Genomic DNA, 19850 nt, shown 5'->3' with positions numbered 1-19850 from the left:
CTGTTCTCTGTGTCTGTGTGTTTCTTTTTTCTTTGATTTCTTGTTTGTTTTTATATTCCACGTATGAGCAAAGTCATATGGCATTTGCCTGTCTCCATCTGACTTAATTCACTTAGCATAATACCTTCAAGCTTCATCCATGTTATTGCAAAGGACAAGGTTTCATCATTTTTTATAGCTGAGTAGTGTATGTTTTTTATGTACATGTGTGCATATGCATCTATCTACATATAGATATATAGATTTCTATCTATCTATATATCTATATCTATATAGATATATAGATGGACACTTAGGTTGTTTCCATATTTGGCTATTGTAACTAATGCTTCAGTGAACATCAGGTGCATATATATATCTGAATTAGTGTTTTTGTATTCTTTGGATAAATACTCAAAAGTGGAATAGCCGGATCATATGGTAACTCTAGTTTTAATTTTTTGAAGAATCTTCATACTGCTTTCTGTAGTGGTTACATCAATCTGCCTTCCCACCAACAGTGCACAGTATTCCCTTTCATCTCATCTTTAACACTTACTATTTCTTGCCTTTTAGATAATAGTCATTCTAAAAGTTGTGAAGTGATCTCTCATTGTGGTTTTGATTTTCTTTTCCTTAATAAGTAGTGATGTTGAACTTTTATTTTCATGTGCTTATTGAGCATCTATATGTCTTTGGAAAAACATCTATTCAGAATGTCTGCCCATTTTTAAAATCAAATTGTTTGGGGTTTCTTGTTGTTGTTGAGTTGTATGAGTTCTTTATATATTTTGGATGTTAACCCCTTATTAGCTATGACTTGCAAATATTTTCTACCATTTGGTGGTTTATCTTTTTATTTTGTTCATGGTTTCCTTTGCTGTGCAGGAACTTTTTAGTTAGTTGAAGTGCCATATGTTTATTTTTTGCCTTTGTTGCCCTTACCTAAGGAGGCAGATCCAGAAAGATATTACAAGACTGATGTCAAAGTCTACTTCCTGTGTTTCCTCCTAGAGGTTTTATGGTTTCAAGCCTTGCAGTCAAGCCTTCAATTCATTCTGCGTTGATTTCTGTTTGTGGCGTAATATAGAGGTATAGTTTCTTTCTTTCTTTTGTTTCTTTCTTCCTTCTTCTTCTTTTTTGCATGTGCTTATCCAGTTTTCCCAGCATCACTTATTGAAGCCATTATCCTTTCTCCATTGTATGTTCTTTACTACTCTGTCATAAATTAATTGTCCATGTATGCGTGGATTTGCCTGAGTCTTGTTCCATTGATCTGTATGTCTGTTCATCTGTCAGTACAATGCTGTCTTGAATTCCATAGCTTTGCAGTATAATTTGAGATCAGGGACTATGATACTTTAGCTTTGTTCTTTTCCCTCATAATTACTTTGGCTATTTGGGATATTTTTTGGTTCCATATAAATTTTAGAAAAAAACCTTTTTCTGTCTCTGTGAAAACTGTCTTTGGGGTTTTGATAAAGACGGCACTGACTCTGCAGGTCTCTTTAGGTACTAAGGCCGCTCTAACAGTGCTAGCTCTTCCAATACGTGCGCTCAGGGTGTGTTTCCGTTTGTTTGCATCATCTTCAGTTTCTCCCAACAATGTCCTACAGTTTCCAGTGTACAGATCTTTTACCTCCCTGGTTAAATTTATTGCTAGATATTTTTTTCTTCTTGTTGCAGTTGTAAATGAGATTATTTTTCTTAATTTCTCTTGCAGTTAGTTCGTTATTAGCACATAGAAAAGGGGCAGGTTTTGTACACTGATTTTGTACCCTGAAACTTTACTGTATTCGTTTATTCTTTCTAACACTTCTTGTGGAGTCTTCAGCGTTATATACATGCATACGTATATATGCATAGATACAAAGTCATGTCATCTGTGAGTGACACTTTTACTCCTCCGTTTTCAGTATGAAGGCTTTTTATTTCCTTCTATTGCCTATTTGCTCTGGCTAGGATTTACAATAGTGCACTGACCAAGAGTGATAACAGTGAGCCCCCTTGTCTTTTCTTGATCTTAGAGGGATAGCTTTCAGAATGTCACCACTGAGTGTGCTGTGAGCTGTGGGTTTGCTATGAATGTCATTTATTATGATAATATAAGTTCCATCTATACCATTTTATGGAGAGTTTTTACCATAAATTTGTTTATCATTCACTTCAGTTCAGTCGCTCAGTCGTGTCCGACTCTTTGCGACCCCATGAATCGCAGCACGCCAGGCCTCTCTGTCCATCACCAATTCCCGGAGTCTACCCAAACCCATGTCCATCGAGTCGGTGATGCCATCCAACCATCTCATCCTCTGTCGTCCCCTTCTCCTCCCGCCCCCAATCCTACCCAGGATTAGGGTCTTTTCCAATGAGTCAACTCTTCGCATGAGGCGGCTGCAACGGCTCTGCGCAGAAGCCTGGCCAAGAGGAAATAGGCCGGGCGGGGGGCCGGGAGCCAGGGGTGGCGGCCGAGAGGGGATAGGCCGGGCAGGGGGCGGCGGCCGACAGGGGCTAGGCGGGGCCAGGGGCCGGCGGCGGTGAGGAAATTACCCAAGGCCCAAGAAGCAGGGGCTGCATGGGCACAGGAGGGCCGAGAGGAGTTACTCCACATTCAAGGTCAGGAGGGGCCGTCGTGAGTAGATACCCCTTGTCCAAGGTAAGGAGCAACAGCTGAACTTTGCTGGAGAAGCCGTGAAGAGATACCCCACGTCCAAGATAAGAGAAACCCAAGTAAGACGGTAAGTGTTGTGAGAGGGCATCAGAGGGCAGACACACTGAAACTAAAATTACAGAAAACTAGCTAATCTTATCGCACGGACCACAGCCTTGTCTATCTCAATGAAACTAAGCCATGCCGTGTGGGGCCACTCAAGATGGATGGGACATGGTGGAGAGGTCTGACAGAATGTGGTCCACTGGAGAAGGGCATGGCAAACCACTTCAGTATTCTTGCCTTGAGAACCCCATGAACAGCATGAACAGTATATCATTATTTTGTGTCAAACGCTATTTCTGCATCTATTGAGATGATCACATGATTTGTATTCTTCGTTTTGTTAATGTGGTGTATCGCATTAATTGATTTATCGATATTGACCCATCCTTGTATCCCTGTAATAAATCCCACTTGATCATGGCGTATGATCCTTTTAATGTACACTTGTACTTGCTTTGCTAATATTTTATTGAAGATTTTTGCATTTCTGTTCATCAGATATGTTGTCATGTAATTTTCATTTTTTTGGGTTGTCTTTGTTTGGTTTTGTTATCGGGTTTTGGTACTATTGGCCTCATGAAATAACTGAGGAAGTGTTCCCACCTTGTCCATTGTTTTGGGAGAATTTGGGAAGGATGGGTATTAAATCTTCTTTGAATGTTTGTTAGTATTCACCTGTAAAGCCATCTGGTAGTGGACATTTTTGTTTTTGATAGCCTTTGCTGTCTTAATCTCCTTATGAAGAATTGTTCAATTTAGATTTTCTATTTCTTCAGGACTTAGTCTTGGAAGTTTGCATGATTCTAAGAATTTATCCATTTTCTTCTAGGTTGTCCAATTTGTTGACATATAGCTTTTCATAGTAGTTTCTTTTAATCCTTTGTGTTTCTGTGGTATTGGTAATAATTTCTTCTCTATCATGTTAGGTTTTATCTGTCTGAGTTAGGGAGTCTAGCTAAAGGTTTGCAATTATGTATACCTATTCAAAGAATCAGCTCTTAGTTTCATTGATCTTTTGTATTGTTGTTCTAGTCTCTATTTCATTGATTTCTGCTCTGATCTTTATTATTTCCTTTTTGCTACTGACTTTCGGCTTCCTTTATTCATCTTTTTCTAGTTCCCTTAGTAGCTCAACTGGTAAAGAATCCGGCTGCAATGCAGGAGACTCTAGTTTGATTCCTGGGTCAGGAAGATCCCCTGGAGAAGGGATAGGCTATCCACTCCCGTATTCTTGGGCTTCCTTGGTGGCTCAGATGGTAAAGAATTCACCTGCAATGCAGCAGACCTGGTTTCGATCCTTGAGTTGGGAAGATCCTCTGGAGGAGGGAATGGCAACCCACTCCAGTATTCTTGACTGGAGAATCCCCATGGACAGAGGAGGCTGGCAGGCTATGGTCCATGGGGTCACAAAGAATTGGACATGACTAAGCATAGCACAGCACAGGTATAAGTTTAAATTGTTTATTTTGGATTTTTCTTGTATTTCCTGTCCACTTCCCTTTTAGTACTACTTTTGCTGCATGTCATAGATTTTGTTATGTAACATTTTCATTTATATTTGTTTTCAGATTTTTTTTTTGTTTTCTTCTTTGATTTCTTCATTGAACCAATAGTTGTTCAGTATGATGCTGTTTAGTTTTAGATGTCTGTGATATTTCCAGCTTTTCTTTTTGTAGTTGATTTCTAATTTAATACCCTCATGGTCAGAAAAGATGCTTGACATGATTTCAGTCTTCTTAAGCTTATTGAGGCCTTTTTTTGGTGTCCCAACACACAGTGTGTTCTTGAGAATGTTTCAATGTTTCACTTGAAAAGAATGTATATCCTGCTGCATTTTGGTTAGTTGTCCTGTATAAATTTATTAAGTGCATCTGATATAATGTTTCCTTTAAGGCTGAGGTTATTATGTTGTTGTTCTGCATGGATGATCTATTCACTGATGGAAGTCAGGTTGTTAAAGACTTCTACTATTATTATGTTGCTGTCAATTTCTCCCTTTATGTTTGCTAATAATTTCTTAATATATTTTGATTCTCCTATGTTAGATTCATTTATATTAATAGTTGTTTGATGAACTGTCCCTTTATCATTAATACTGTCCATGTTTGTCTCTTGTTACTTTTTGGCTTGTCTATCTTGTCTGAAATAAGTATGGCTATACCAGCTTTCTTTGAGTGCCATTTGTTTGGAGTATTATCTCCCATCTCTGCTTTTAAGCTCACGTTTGCCTTTAGGGCTGAGATGAATCTCCTGTAGGCAGCATGTAGTTGGGCCTGGAAGCTCTGTGTCTTTTGGTTGGTAAATTCAATCCATTTACACCTATGGTGCCTGTGTGCGCGCTCAGTCCCTTCAGTCGTGTCCGACTCTTTGTGACCCCATGGATGTAGCCCCCCAGGCTCCTTGTCCGTGGGATTCTCCAGGCAAGAATACTGGAGTGGGTTGCCGAGCCCTCCTCCGGGGCACCTTCCTGACTCGGGGATCGAACCCGCGTCACCCGCACCTCCTCCGTCGCGGGTGGACTCGTTACTCACTGAGCCACCCGGGGGCCCTTACGCTTAAGGTGCTTATTGACAAATGCGAACTCGGTGCTGCCGTTTTGTTTCCTGGTGGCTCTCTGTCTCCGTTGTTTCTTGTTTCCTGTGTTTCTGTTACTTTAGTTTGATAGTTTTCTATGAAGCCTTCTGTTTCCTTTAAAAAATGTTTGTGTCTGATCTGTATTTATATTTTGTTGTTACCATGAAGTTTGTATCAAACATTTCAGAGATAAGATAGTACTTTTTCTGCGGAAAGCATCTTACCTTCCCTTGCCTCTCTCTTCTTCTTTTATGATTTTGTTGACTCAAGTGACCCTTTTCTACATTGTTAATTTTTCCTTCGACCTTTATGCTATGATTGTTTAACGACCTATTCTGATGCAGAGTCACAACTTTATGATTTTTGCCTGTCTGTTATCCTACTCAAAATTCTGTGTACGGTTGTCTTTTTGTTTCAGGTAGAAAAGCTCCTTTTAACATTTCTTGTAAGGCAGATCTGGTGGTGATAAACTCCCTCAGCTTTTGTCTGGGAAAGCCTTTATTTCTCCTGCGTATCTGAACGATAACTCTGCTGAGTACAACATTCTTGGCTGAGAGTTTTTAATCTGTCAATATTTTGAGAATGTCATTCCACTCTCTCCTGGCCTGTAGAGTCTCTTCTGAGAATTCTGCTTTTAGCCTAATGGAGGTTCCTTTGTAGGTTATAGGTTATTGTTCTTTAGTAGTTCTCCTGGCTACTTTTCTTTTTCTTTCGTTGACTCTCTAGAGTTTTAATATAATGTGTCTTGGAGAAGATCTTTTTGTGTTGAGATAATTGTGTTCTCTTAGCTTCATGGAGTTGTATAGCCAGTTCCTTTCCCCGGCTTGGGAAGGTCTCAGCTATTATTTCTTTAAAGAAACTCCCTGTTCCCTTCTCTCTCCTCTCTCTGGGATACCCATTGTCTTATACTGCTCTTCCTAATTGATTTAAATATTTCTAGTGGAATTTCTTTATTTTTTTAAAGCTCTCAATTCTCTCACCTTTTCTACCTGTATTATTTCTAGATTTCTATCTTACAACTTTCTAATTCTCTCTTTCGTCTATTCTGCTCTATTTCCAGTGCTTTCTAATGCATTCTATATCTTGATTATCAAGTTCTTCAGCTCCAGAATTTCTGTTTGGTTCCTTTTTTGCATTCTAATCTCTCCGGTAAAATATTTAACTCACTAATTTTATTTCTGAGCTCATTGAACTGCTTTTCTGAGTGTTCTTACCGCTCCTGAGTTTCTTCATGACAGTGTTTTGGATTCTTTATCAGTTATAGTCACAATATTCCATGACTCGGTTTCAGAAAAACACTTTTTTTTTCCCATGGTGCTTGATGAGTTCTTCCAATGCCAGTGCATCTGAAGTATTAATAGCAGATACCTTTCTTCTTTAGGTACATTTTTTTTTTTAATTTGATTCTAACAATTTTACAGGTTAGCAATTAGAAGTCTTTCTTTTGTTTTCCAGGAGATGGCGTCACACAGCAGGAGTTTTCTCTCACTTGACTGCTTCTGGCTGTTTTGGGGGATTAACGGTTTTCGGTTTTCCCTTTTCCTCAGCCTCTTCCAGAGGCGCTGCCTCCTGTCCTTGTTCCTGCCTGTGCCTCCGGGGTCCCTGTGCTCTCCCTCTGGGATACTGCAAAGGCAGGTGTTTTTGTTGCCTGTAAGGCTGCCTGGGTAATGCTCTCCGCTGCTGTGATGGGGAGAGAGAGAGTGACCCCAAAGCTGGAGGTGCCTGGCGGCGCCTAGGGCCGCTGGCTGTGTAGGTGTGTCTGTTGCAGCCGCAGGGACCGGGTCCGTGACTGTCTCTGTGGCTGAAGGCACAGGGTCATATTCTCCTTCTGCTTCCCGGCTCCCCATGACTGTGGGACCTGCTGTGGCTGGGAGACCAGAGCTGTGTGCACGGCCTCCCTTGCTGGGGCAGAACAGTGATTGGACCTCAAACCGTAAGCTCAGGGCTTTGCTCCAGCCTAACCGGCATATTAAAAAGCAGAGACATTGCTTTGCCAACAAAGGTCCGTCTAGGCAAGACTATGGTTCTTCCAGTGGTCATGTATGGATGTGAGAGTTGGACCACAAAGAAGGCTGAGTGCCAAAGAATTGATGCTTTTGAACTGTGGTGTTGGAGAAGACTCTTGAGAGTCCCTTGGACTACAAGGAGATCAAACTAGTCTATCCTAAAGGAAATCAGTCCTGGGTGTTCATTGGAAGGACTGATGTTGAAGCTGAAACTCCAATACTTTGGCCACCTGATGCGAAGAGCTGACTCATTGGAAAAGACCCCAATGCTGGGAAGGATTGGGGGCAGGAGGAGAAGGGGACGACAGAGGATGAGATGGTTGGATGGCATCACCGACTCGATGGACATGGGTTTGGGTAAACTCTGGGAGTTGGTGATGGACAGGGAGGCCTGGCGTGCTGCGATTCATGGGGTCGCGAAGAGTTGGACACGACTGAGCGACTGAACTGAACTGAACTGAACTGAACTGGACTGGCATCCCAGTGGGGAAGCGATTAGCCTTTAGGGAAGAAACATGGAAGGCACTGAAGGCAGGGCAGTGAGCATAAAGCAACCAAGGATCAGTTAAGGGCGTGGAGTTACTGACTAACGTGGGGCAGCAGTTCAGAGTCTGGGGACTAGGAATGAGAGGACTTGGCTCTCTTTTCATCTCTGATCTTAACTGGGCGGGTGACTGTGGGACATCGCCGAAGCATTCTGTCCTTCCATCTCTTTCACCATAGAGTGAAGAGGTTGGTCTAGCTAGTTTCTAAGGGCCTTCTCAACCTTAGAAATCGTCATACATACTGCTGTGGGAAGGTATGTTTGGAAAGTGTCACAGAGCATGTGAAGCTAGTCATTATTTCTATTTCAATTTAAGATGTGGTGAATGTCTTTTCTCTCTTTCTTTGGCATCAAATATGTGAACTGAATATAGGACATAACCATAATTGTAGTTGCTTACAGGGGTGATATTAAAAATGCTTAAAACCACTTTAAAATAGGCACTAACATAATATAAGCACCAGAAGTGTGCTTTTCTACCTTCTAACAGGTAGAAAGGTCATCTGGTGCACACTAGCCAAGTATCAGTTCTGATTGTTTGCATGTTTAACTAACTCTCTTTTAGACTGTGAGTCAAGGTTAGGAGCTGTGTCTTTCTAACTTTGGATCCCAAGTTCTAATGCTTACCTCAGAGTAGGTGCTCAATCTGTATTTGTTAGGTGAACAAATAATTTTCAGCATCTCCTTAGTGTTTCACAGGCTCATGCGCTCAGTGAATGTAGCCATATTACATGAGCTTGTAATGAAAGAAAAGGATGCCTCCCAAAGTCCTGCTTCTAGAAGACAGCTGCCAACCCTGGGGTCAAGAGTCACAGAAATACTCAAGATAATGGACACTCATTAATTTCCAACGATATTTTATTTCTTCCTTCTAGAGTCAATTATATCATAAAATTTGAACTACATAAGTTTCTTTTTTTTCAATAAAAAAGTATTTCAAGGGCAAAAAAATCATTACTTCTTCAAACTTACTTTATAAGCTGTGACATTTTTCAGTTACAAAAAAAAAAAAAAAGCCAATATAGGTTTAAGTCTTATCAGCATCTCAGGGCTGTCCTTTCTTAATCTCTTCCTGACAGTTTGTCCTTTGCCTTATTATCTAGTCATGTTACTCTGTGATTGTGAGCTTTCCACGAGACCAGGATGGCTGAGTCATCATTTTGAATTTATATTGGAAGCAGCTACAAGAAGAAATAAAGACCTTGGCCAACAATTGTTGGTTAAAATTTCTCTTCCTTGTATCATGAATTGTACAATCTCCAGTCCCCTTGTCTCTAGACTACCGTCACTACAGCATCAGTGCCTGGATCAGACGGGCAGAACAATTATATTAAAAGCATGGAGCTCCAAAAAAATGTTTAGAAAATGTGTATCTTCAAAGCTGTGATGACTTCACGTGCTTTTTTTCCCTTTTCTTGTCTCTTGTTTTCTTTCCTATGGAATAGATCACTTTGTCCATTTCTCCTTTGCAGTACAATATTAAGATTTTCTCTAATAGAAGCATTTGTTAATTTCCCCACAGGATTTGAATATCCTCCAGTCGAACATGTTAGCATCTGTTACAGATTTCTTTTCAAATAGATTCGGTTCTTTCATGTTTTGAGTTAATGGCATGTGTGTGAATTAAAGCATGATGACGGATGTGTGACATGTGAGATGGAAGTATCCAGGGATGCATGAAGACTGTGGACTCTGGAATCTGCAGCCTGAATTCAAACTCTGGCTCAGCCCTGCCCTCCTCCCCGAACTGGATGTACGTCCTTGAGAAAGTTACTTTATCTGAGACTTGGTGTTCTGTTATTTAAGGGGGGGTGTAGTAATGATACCTAGACTGAGTCCCTGGTGGCTCAGAGGTAAAGAATCTGCCTGCCAGTGCCTGCTAAGGCAGGAGACGGGTTCGATCCTTGAGTCGGAAGATCTGCTGGAGAAGGAAATGGCAACCACTCCAGTATTCTTGTCTGGGAAAATGCTATGGGCAGGGCTACAGCCCATGCGGTTACAATGAGTCAGCCATGACTTTGCAACTAAACAACAACAACAACAGCAACAATGATATCTAGGTTATAGAAGTCTTATAGCTCCCTCAGTATAGGGTTTGGAGTACAGTAAATTCAAATAAATGTTGCTTGAGAAGTAAACATATAATGGAACTATAAAGTTCATATAGATGCATATTAGATGTAACATTTTTTGCATGACTCAGCAAAAAAATCACGGTTAGCTGTTTCAAAATTCATTTTTAAAGTGAATTTTATTTCTTGACATTGATTGATTAATTCATTCTTGCCTTTTTAAAACTTATGCACAACACATTGTGAATACTAATGTAAACCCCAGTGGTCATATTTGGTTGTTACCCGCCTCTAGCCATTGAGCATTAGAGTTAATCTTCCTTTACTACTTAGATAGTCATGTTTTGAATCCTTCTTGCCATGATGAGTTACCCAACATCTCTTCCAAGAAAAAGTTTCTGTATTCCTCTCTGCTTCTACTTACACTTGTTCGGTTATTGGCTATGTTCGCATATTGTCCTCTATTTGCAGTGTTTTCTCTTCCCTCAGTGGCTTCCCTGGTGGCTCAGATGGTGAAGCGTCTGCCCACAATGTGAGAGACCCGGGTTTGATCCCTGGGTCGGGAAGATCCCCTGGAGAAGGAAATGGCTACCCACTCCGGTATTCTTGGCTGGAGAATCGCCTGGACGGAGAAGCCTGGCGGGGGCTACCGTCCACGGGGTCGCAAAGAGTCTGATACGACTGAGCGACTCACTTTCTCTTCCCTCACATCAACCCCACATGGTCACGGTCCTCAAAACACTTGATTTCCTCAAGACCCCACTCACAGAAAGCACCCGTGTGAGTTAGACTGTTTTCTGAAGGATTTCCTAACCTGGGATCGTGTTTTAGATGATCCAAAATGGGATATTTCATATTTTCCTCCCTAAGTGTCCCTCTTCTTCCCGACACAGGAAGCTTTGTTCCTGAATCTTCTGTCCTCTTGCCTTGGGCTGCCCTTCTCTCTCCAAAGGCTCCCTACCCATGAACCTCCGTCTCCCACATCCCTCAGAACTCACTGTTTCTCCAAGTCTATCCTGCGGAACAATTCAGTCCTCGGTACCTTTGTCTTAGTTCACTGTGGCCTTTGTCCCCAGGACTTTATTTTTCTAAACAAACTTTTTCCCCTTGAGAGGAAATCTGCTGCCAGCTTTAAAAAGAATTCTCCCTCACCACCCTTACCTTAGAGATGAATAAGCTAGAACTCTTCTTCTCGTAGCCAGAGTTTATTCTCAACTGTGTGATACTTTAAAATCGTCAGTCGGTTCATGTCAGTCCTCTGCCCACAACTCTCTCTGGCTCCCCAGCTTGCTCGGAGTAAGAGCCGAGATCTCTGCAGTGTCCACAGGGAGACAGGTCCCGCCTGGCCCTATCTCTGCTTCCGTATTGTCCCACTCTCCTCTCGTGTTTTCCCGACAGCAGTGGCTTTTTTGTTGTTCCTTGAACCCCAAATCGACAAGCCGCATATTCACCAAACGTGTGTCCCCCTTAGGGTCTTTATACTTCCTTTTCCTTTTATCTGGAAAGCTGACCCCTAGAAAACTCTGAGAGAGAGGCAGTCATATGTGTAAAGGCATAAAGGACTAAGGTAATTTTAGAAACCATAGACTTTTAATAAGACCCAACCATAAGTTCTGCATGTGCATATAAGGCAGCAATGCTCCAGGTATTGGCCATGAACCTGGTGCCCTGGTGCCGATTTGAGCATAAACTCACGGAGCCTCGGCATCCCTCAGTCCCACGAATGCCTTCCAGAGGCCTGGGGAGAGGCCTTGTCAACGTGCTTAGAAGGTTATGTGTTTGCGTGAAATTTGCCAAAGTACTTTAACTGCATTTGGTTAAAATGATGCCCTCTTTTCATGCTGACTCACCGTTGTCACATTTCTCAGGTTGGGTGGTGGTGAAAGTTCACAGGGAGTTTAGATTTGGCCCCGGGGAAGAAGAGCTGGGGGTGCCTTTTATCTGACAAAAGTGGAATAATCTCACGTGGTTCACAGTCATTTCTGTGTACAGCCAAGTTTCTGTTAACTGTCTGAGTGACTTCCAGGAATGCTACAATCTATAGTACGAGTTCACCAAACAGCAAGACATGAAACTATAAGGCCAGGGCTCGTGCTGTGTGACAAACGCGTCCTTTGGTGCCCAACACCAGAGATAGAAAGGGAGCGAGCAGGAAAAAGAGAGAAAACGTCAGAGCCAGAAATTAACTGACAAAAAATTTTCAAAATCTTTCAGCTCATCTGTAGAAGAAACTGACATTTCCCCACATTTGAAAACAGCCATAAGAATTTATGTGCGTTACCTGCAATAAGCTGAGACAAGTTCCCTAAACCGCGCGGCCCTGCACTCCTGTGTGGGTGTGGGTGTGGGTGTGTGTTAGTCGCTCAGTCTTGTCCGGCTCTTTGCGACCCCATGGACTATAGCCCCCAGGCTCCTCTGTCCGTGGGGATTCTCCGGGCAAGAGTACTGGAGTGGGTAGCCGTGCCCTCCTCCATGCCCTCCTCCATGCCCTCCTCTGCTTTCTCTTTTCCTGCTCATGCTGTTTCACTGCTGAGCACAAGCCTGTGCAGCGGAGCGCCTCTAATGAATGACATTAAATTCCTGTCCTCTGATGTGACGAGAGACAGTCTATCCCTGCCGCTCAGGCTTCTATTTATCCATCTTCAATTAACTCCTATCAAGTTTTCCCATTAAATTATTCTGAAATTTCTCTTAATCTCAATAAAACACTAACCCGCACCCACCTAACATCAGCAGCACTCAACTGATGCAGTTATGATTACCCTCCATCCCCACTTGCTTGCCTGGGTCTCACACAAAGAGGAACACTCGGTGCTAAAATTGGAAACATTCTTGGAAAACTGTGACAACTTGGTCACCTGTGTACTTTTGTCTTCTTTATCAAGAATGAGAACCTAAGTGACAGCTTCTGGGACTTTATCTTCTCTCCGCCATAAAATTAATCTTTGTTTCTCCAGTCTACTGATAATTTATTCCTACTTGAGGAAAAAGTATTTCTCCTTCTTTACAGATATGGTCCCTACTCCTGCGTCCTGATGTTGGCCCTTGTCTTTCCAATGTCGCCTTGTCTCTTTTTCTGCCATTTAAATGCTTCCCTTTCCACTCTCTTCCCTCTTATAAACACACAACTTCCCTTGGCCTTGTCCCTCTTAAGCTATCCTTCTATCTCTTTCCCTCCTACAATACAGTTCTTGAAAGTAGGCTAAGAACTCTGACTGAACACTCTCATTATGCCTTCTCTTGCTTTTGTTCTCAACATCTCACCAAAACTGTTCTTTTAAGACCAGTAACAACCGCCAAGTGGTTCAACCAGATAGTCTTTGTTTTTTCATCTGTTCCCTCCTTTGGAATCTCTGATGCATTTTCCTTGTTGATTTTTCTGCCTGACATGCTTTTCTGCCTTGGTACCTTCACACTGCCCACCCCGAAGCTCCTTTCAGTTTTTTGACTGTTTTTCCGTTTCTTCTACTGACTTATTTTTATCTTTCCATCCCCTAAAAGTTAGTGTTCTTCAGTGTCTTGCCTGTAATCTTCTCTCCATATTCCACTAGTTGGCCATTTAATCTATTTCTATGAGTTTAACAATTATTTTAAAATAGGTTACAAGTCCTGCATCTTTACATCCAGACCTAAAGACTGAAACTTTTTGTCCGAGATATAATTTATGGATATCTTTAACCAGAAATCCTTCTGAACTCTAAACTTAGCATGAAATCAACCTGAGTTTAGGATATTTGCTTCCCCATCCTTCCTACCTCTCACAGAAGAAAAGTCCTCTTCCTGAGTTCTCTGCTGCTTCTAATAATAGTACACTTATTTTTATGGTTATCTGTACTTATAATTCAAAGTTGCATTTCTCCAGCCTAAGGTTTTAACCAATCACCAAACTTCATGGAGTCTCTTGTATCTGTGTTCCTTCTTTGTATTTTTATTTAAATTGAGGTGTCATTGATGTACAATATTAAGTAAGTTACAGATGCACAATATAGTGATTCACAAATTTATACTTCATTTATTATAGTTCATTTATATTATAGTTCTTATACTGGCTATATGCCCCATTTTGTACAGTATATCTTTGTAGCTTATTTTATCCCTAATAGTTTGTACCTCTTAAGCCCCCATAGGAAGCCCCAGTAACTCAACAGGTAAAGAATCCATTTACAATGCAGGAGACACAGTTTTGATCCCTGGGTCAGGAAGACCTCCTGGTGAAGGAATTGGCAACCCACTCCAGTATTCTTGCCTGGAGAATCCCATGGACAGAGGAGCCTGGTGGACTACAGTCCATAGAGTCACAAAGAGTCGGACATGACTGAAGTGACTTAGCATGCAGCAAGCATATATATATATACATACATATAAAGTAGTAATAACAAAGACACAGAAATCTTTACATGGAATAACTTTATTTCCATTATTAGATGATGTGAGTATTTGATATCTGAACCCCCACTTTATCATTTAGAGAGTACTTATGCAGTTCTTACGTTATTCTATGTCTCGTAAGGCTAACCTTGTATCTCCCATAGCTCCCACTGTGTAGACCTCAGCTCAGTAAACCTCTGGTGACTCTTCTTTGACAGCAGGTGAACAAGCTTGCCAAGAGGAGAGTAAAACCATCACCGTGGGGACTGTGTGCCTGCCCGGTCACATTCTTCACTGACATCTCTGGTTTCACTGTCTCATTGACTTGTTATGTAAATATCTTTATTGTGCAGTTAGCATCTGCAGGTAAGTGTGGGGATCACAGTTTCCTCTGCTTACAAAGCTATTTGTGACCTGATAATTGGAGATTTAGGTGACTCATTTATAAGTGTCCTTCTGGAGAACAGTATCAAGGGTGCAGCTCATGATTTAATGAATTGACTCAAACCATCCCCTTCCTACACCTCACTGACTTTTACGACTCCTATGGCTAGCTGTCTTTATTTTTCTCATTTGAGTATATCTGATGGGAGCAGTCTATTTTCCCCCAAATTTCTAAGTAATTCTGTTAAAAATGTTCTGCATTTGTTAAATTATACTGAACTTTTAAGAGAAGAAGCAATGCAAAAATTAACTAAGAATCAGAAGACCTAGACATTGGTTTCAGGTGTTGGCTCTTTAAATAGAAAGAGATCTCTAGACACATATCCTCACAGCTCAGCTTTCATCCCAAAATGACAGTTTTGAAGATTTGGACTCTATTACTTGGTAACTACTGAATTTTTAGTTGGAACCATTTCTGAAGAAATATTTTTTGCCAAACTCCCATAAAGCGTCATTGCTAAGATGCTGCTAAGAGAAAACAGCAGCAAATGTGCTAATAAATGTGCTATAAATGTGTCTAATTTATAATTTATTAATTATAACCAGCTGCAGAAAAGGGAAAGTAGCTACTAGATGGTGGGATGAAAGAATGAATTTTTAGAAAGTAGAAAAGTAAAAAATTAAAAAAGGGGAATATCCTCTAGATAGAGGGGTGACTGGGTAACTGACCCTGAGCTGGAAAAGAGAGTTTAACAATAACATAAAGTGTTCTGGGGAAAGAAGATCAAAGTTCTCTTCGAGGACTTTTAGTTAACTAAACGATCAGGTGGACCTGTAATAGTACACCAAGAATTTTTCCGTCCAATGAAGAGACTACAAGATGTGGTGGCATTCCATTTATTGGCTAACAGAAGGCAGATAGATCTGGAGGCAATGTGGATCTCCAGGAATCTGCCTCAGATCTTTAGAATCAAATGTCTCAGCACTGCTTCAGATAAAGATGGAACGACTTCTCTTCTGCCATCCCCCTATTATGAGCCTTTGCTTCTTTTTTCTTTTTTAGGTGTTTGAAATAAAACTGTATTCAGATACTAAATGAAAAAAAATGGGGATGGCAGTAACAAAGAAGATTCCACCTCTCAATATTGTCATGTTACTATTCATTGTTGTTCAGTTGCTCAGTCGTGTCCAACTCTCTGCAACTGCATGGACTGCAGCATGCCAGACTTCCCTGTCCTTCACTGTCTCCCAGAGCTCGCTCAGACTTATGTCCATTGAGTCAGTGATCCCATCCAACCATCTCATCCTCTGTCGTCCCCTTCTCCTCCTGCCCTCATTCTTTCCCAGCATCAGGGTCTTTTCCAATGAGTCAGCTCTTTGCATCAGATGGCCAAAGCATTGGAGTCTCAGCTTCAGCATCAATCCTTCCAATGTATAGTCAGGACTGATTTCCTTTAGAATTGACTGGTTGGATCTCCTTGCAGTCCAAGGGACTCTCAAGAGTCTTCTCCAGCACCACAGTTTGAAAGCATGAATTCTTTGGTGCTCAGCCTTATTTATGGTCCAACTTGCACATCTGTACATGACCACTGGAAAAACCATAACTTTGACTAGATGAAACTTTGTTGGCAAAGGAATGTCTCTGCTTTTTAATATGCTGTCCAGGTTGGTCATAGCTTTTCTTCCAAGGAACAAGCATCTTTTCATTTCAAGGCTGCAATCACCATCTGCAGTGATTTTTGGAGCCCAGAAAAATAAAGTCTGTCACTGTTCCCATTGTTTCCCGTATTTCCCATGAAGTGATGCGACCAGATGTCATAATCTTCGCTTTTTGAATGTTGAGTTTTAAGCCAGCTTTTTCACTCTCCTCTTTCACCTTCATCAAGAGGCTCCTTAGTTCCTTTACACTGTATGCCATTAGAAAGGTGCCATCTCCATATCTGAGGTTACTGATATTTCTCTTGATTCTAGCTTGTGCTTCATCCAGCCCAGCATTTCTCATGATGTACTCTGCCTATAAGTTAAATAAGCAGGGTGACAATGTATAGCCTTGATGTACTTCTTTCTCAACTTTTAACCATTCTGTTGTTCCATGTCCGGTTCTAACTGTTGCTTCTTGATCTGCATACAGGCTTCTCCGGAGCCAGACAAGGTGGGCTGGTATTCCCACCTCTTTAAAAATTTTCCACAGTTTGTTGTGATCCACACAGTCAAAGGCTTTGACGTAGTCAAAAAAGCAGAAGTAGATGCTTTTCTGAAATTCTCTTGCTTTTTCAATGATCCAATGGTTTCTGGCAATTTGATCTCTGGTTCCTCTGTGTTTTCTAAATCCAACTTGTACATCTGGATGTTCATGGTTCAACGTATTGTTGAACCTAGATTGAAGGATTTTGAGCATTACCTTGCTAGTGTGAGATGAGTGCAATTGTGCAGTAGTTTGAACACTCTTTGGCATTGCCTTTCTTTCGGATTGGAATGAAAACTGACCTTTTCCAGTCCTGTGGCCACTGCTGAGTTTTCCAAGTTTTCTGGCATGTTCTGTGCAGCACTTTAACAGCATCGTCTTTCAGGATTTGAAATAGCTCAGCTGGAATTCCATCACCTCCACTAGCTTTGTTCACAGTGGTGCTTCCTAAGGCCCCCTTGACTTCAGCTTCACATTTCATTATGTCTGGCTCTAGATGAGTGATCACCTATTGTGGTTATCCATGTCATTAAGACCTTTCCTATATAGTTCTTCTGTGTATTCTTGCCACCTCTTCTTAATATGTTCTGCTTCTGTTAGGTCCATACCATTTCTGTCTTTTATTGAGCCATTCTTTGCATGAAATTTTCCGTTGGTATCTCCAGCTTTCTTGAAGAGATCTCTAGTCTTTCCCATTCTTTTGTTTTCCTCTATTTCTTTGCACTGATCCCTGAGGAAGGCTTTCTTGTCTCTCCTTGCTATTCTCTGGAACACTGCATCCTGTTGGGTATACCTTTCCTTTTCTCCTTTACCTTTCACTTCTCTTCTTTTCTCAGCTATTTGTAAGCCCTCCTCTGATAACCACGTTGCCTTGTTGCATTTCTTTTTCTTGGGGATGGTCTTGCTCACCGCTTCCTGTACAATGTCACAAACCTCTGTCAATTGTTCATCAGGCACTCTATCAGATCGAACCCCTTGAATCTATTTGTCACTTCCCCTGTATAATCGTAAGGGATTTGATTTAGGTCATACCTGAATGGACGAGTAGTTTTCCCTACTTTCTTCGATTTAACTATAGCAGTTTTATATTTGAAACCGAAGGAGTAAGCAATGATGTTCCAAGACACCTAAATATGCAGGTCCCAAAGGTGAGGGCACTTGTTTAAGTGCCTCATTCGCTCTGAAGCCCGTCCGTCTCCTTCCACATCCAGAGATCAAACACATGCTCTGCTTCGCCACACAGTCAAGTGGCAAACACACTGCACCCCGACATCGCAGGACAGCTGCCTTCTGACGCGGGGCCCCAACCTCACTTTCTCACAGGTCACTCTCTCCGTCCGGGAGAGGAGTGGTCTGGGCAGCTCTGGGTCGTGCTCCTGCTGCGCTGCCCAGCCTGGGTCCACGACCACCCCTGGCGGGGCTGGAGCAGGCTGGGCAGCAGACTCCGGGTCAGGGTCTCCGGTCAGCTCTCTAGCACGCGAGAGCAAGGGCTTCTCAGAGGTGTCATGACTTTCGGCAGAAATGCCACAGTACTGAAGAGTGTTCTTTTGGTGGAAGACAGTTGACTTGCCTTAACCTTCACGTCCTTAATATCCACTTTGTTGCCACACAGCACAACGGGGATGGTCTCACACATTGGCCTTAGATCTCTGTGCCGGTTAGGCGTGCTCCTGTAAGTCACTCTCGATGTTACCTCAAACATTACAATGACTCACTGGGCTTGGACGTAACACCCAGTTTCTCCTGACCAGCTGAATCCCATATGCTGAGCTTAATAGGCCCCCTGTTGGTGTGGAGCACAAGGGGGATGCACCTCACCACGCAAAGGAGCTACTTACGTCTCATATTCACCGGTCAGATGACGTTTCATGAATGTGGTTTTCCCAGCACTACCATCATGAACCAGGTTTGAGCAGAAACTTGGGTCCTCCTTGGGCAGCCTTCGTGGTGTTGCTTTAAGTAGCGTCTCCGTGCCTGTCTGACTGAGGGTTGGAAAGATAGAGGATGCACTATTTTTTTCCTGTTATTTTTTCTGAACCGGTGGCTATGAGACCTTGCTGAGAACCTGATCCATTGCTTATTCCACATCTTGCCTTTTGGTTTCAGTTCTCATTGGCAGGACCACCTACTCGGTGGGCAACTGCAAGATCCTAACTGACCTGGAGGCTTGCATGGACAGTCAGTTTCCTGACAGGGACAGTCCGTACTATGAAAGATTCAGTCATGTCCGTCTGCATCTGTTTGGAAGCAGACAACGCCCTTTACCGGGTTCCTGGGAAGACACCTGTCACAGCCTATAATCAATAAATTCTAAAGCTTGTTCTAAGCAGCACATTCTTGTTGGAAGTGTGGGACTTCTTTGTACATCTGATTATGGAGTGCCTATGAAGTACTAGGCTTTTTCACATGCGTATTGCATATTTCTCACAGTAACTTTGAAAGTAGATATTGCTATGCCCATTTGACAAAGAAGAAATTGAATTTCAAAGACCTTAAGATGTCAGAGTTGAGAGGTAATGGAAGGTGCCATCTGTATTCAAACCCCTTGATTAATTCTTTCCACTATACTGCTGAGCCTGCATGGCTCTGAATGAGTCAGTTAGTTTTGTGTGGTTTTTCCATAACTACAATACAAATTGTAATATTGGCCTATAGGATTGTTGTTCACTTAATGAAATGTATTTATTATGGGCTACATCTTATAAGGCTAAAGTTTTGATAGAATCCAAAATATAGAACTGAAAGGTCAAGTACTTGGCTTATAGAATGTCTTTTTAATAACAACCACTTTGTGCCTCTGAGACATTTATGTACCAGGTATTTTGCAAAGTTTTAAAATGTCAGCGTGCCTGATGAACAAACTGCACCTCCCTTCCGCCGTTCCACACCATCAACTGTGAACAAAGCTCGTCTATTTTATTCTCCAGTTTTCTGGAAGAATCACTTAATTTCTGATTCTGACAAACAGCTTGAAACTACTCAAATAACTGTCTATAAAATGGTAATTTTTATATTCATGGCACTT

General features: G+C 41.8%; 1 pseudogene; it reads right to left on the bottom strand.

Annotated features, from left to right (window-relative positions):
• Positions 1–18142: 18142 nt before the first annotated feature.
• LOC145509102 (GTP-binding nuclear protein Ran-like) lies at positions 18143–18527 on the bottom strand (annotated as a pseudogene).
• Between the last annotated feature and the right edge of the window lie 1323 nt (positions 18528–19850).

The sequence above is a fragment of the Giraffa tippelskirchi genome, chromosome 6, assembly GCF_054371585.1.
Source record: "Giraffa tippelskirchi isolate mGirTip1 chromosome 6, T2T-mGirTip1v1.2.pri, whole genome shotgun sequence".
Taxonomy (NCBI): Eukaryota; Metazoa; Chordata; class Mammalia; order Artiodactyla; family Giraffidae; genus Giraffa; species Giraffa tippelskirchi.
Note: the sequence above shows the minus strand (reverse complement) of the source record. Positions and strands in the feature narration are given on the sequence as shown.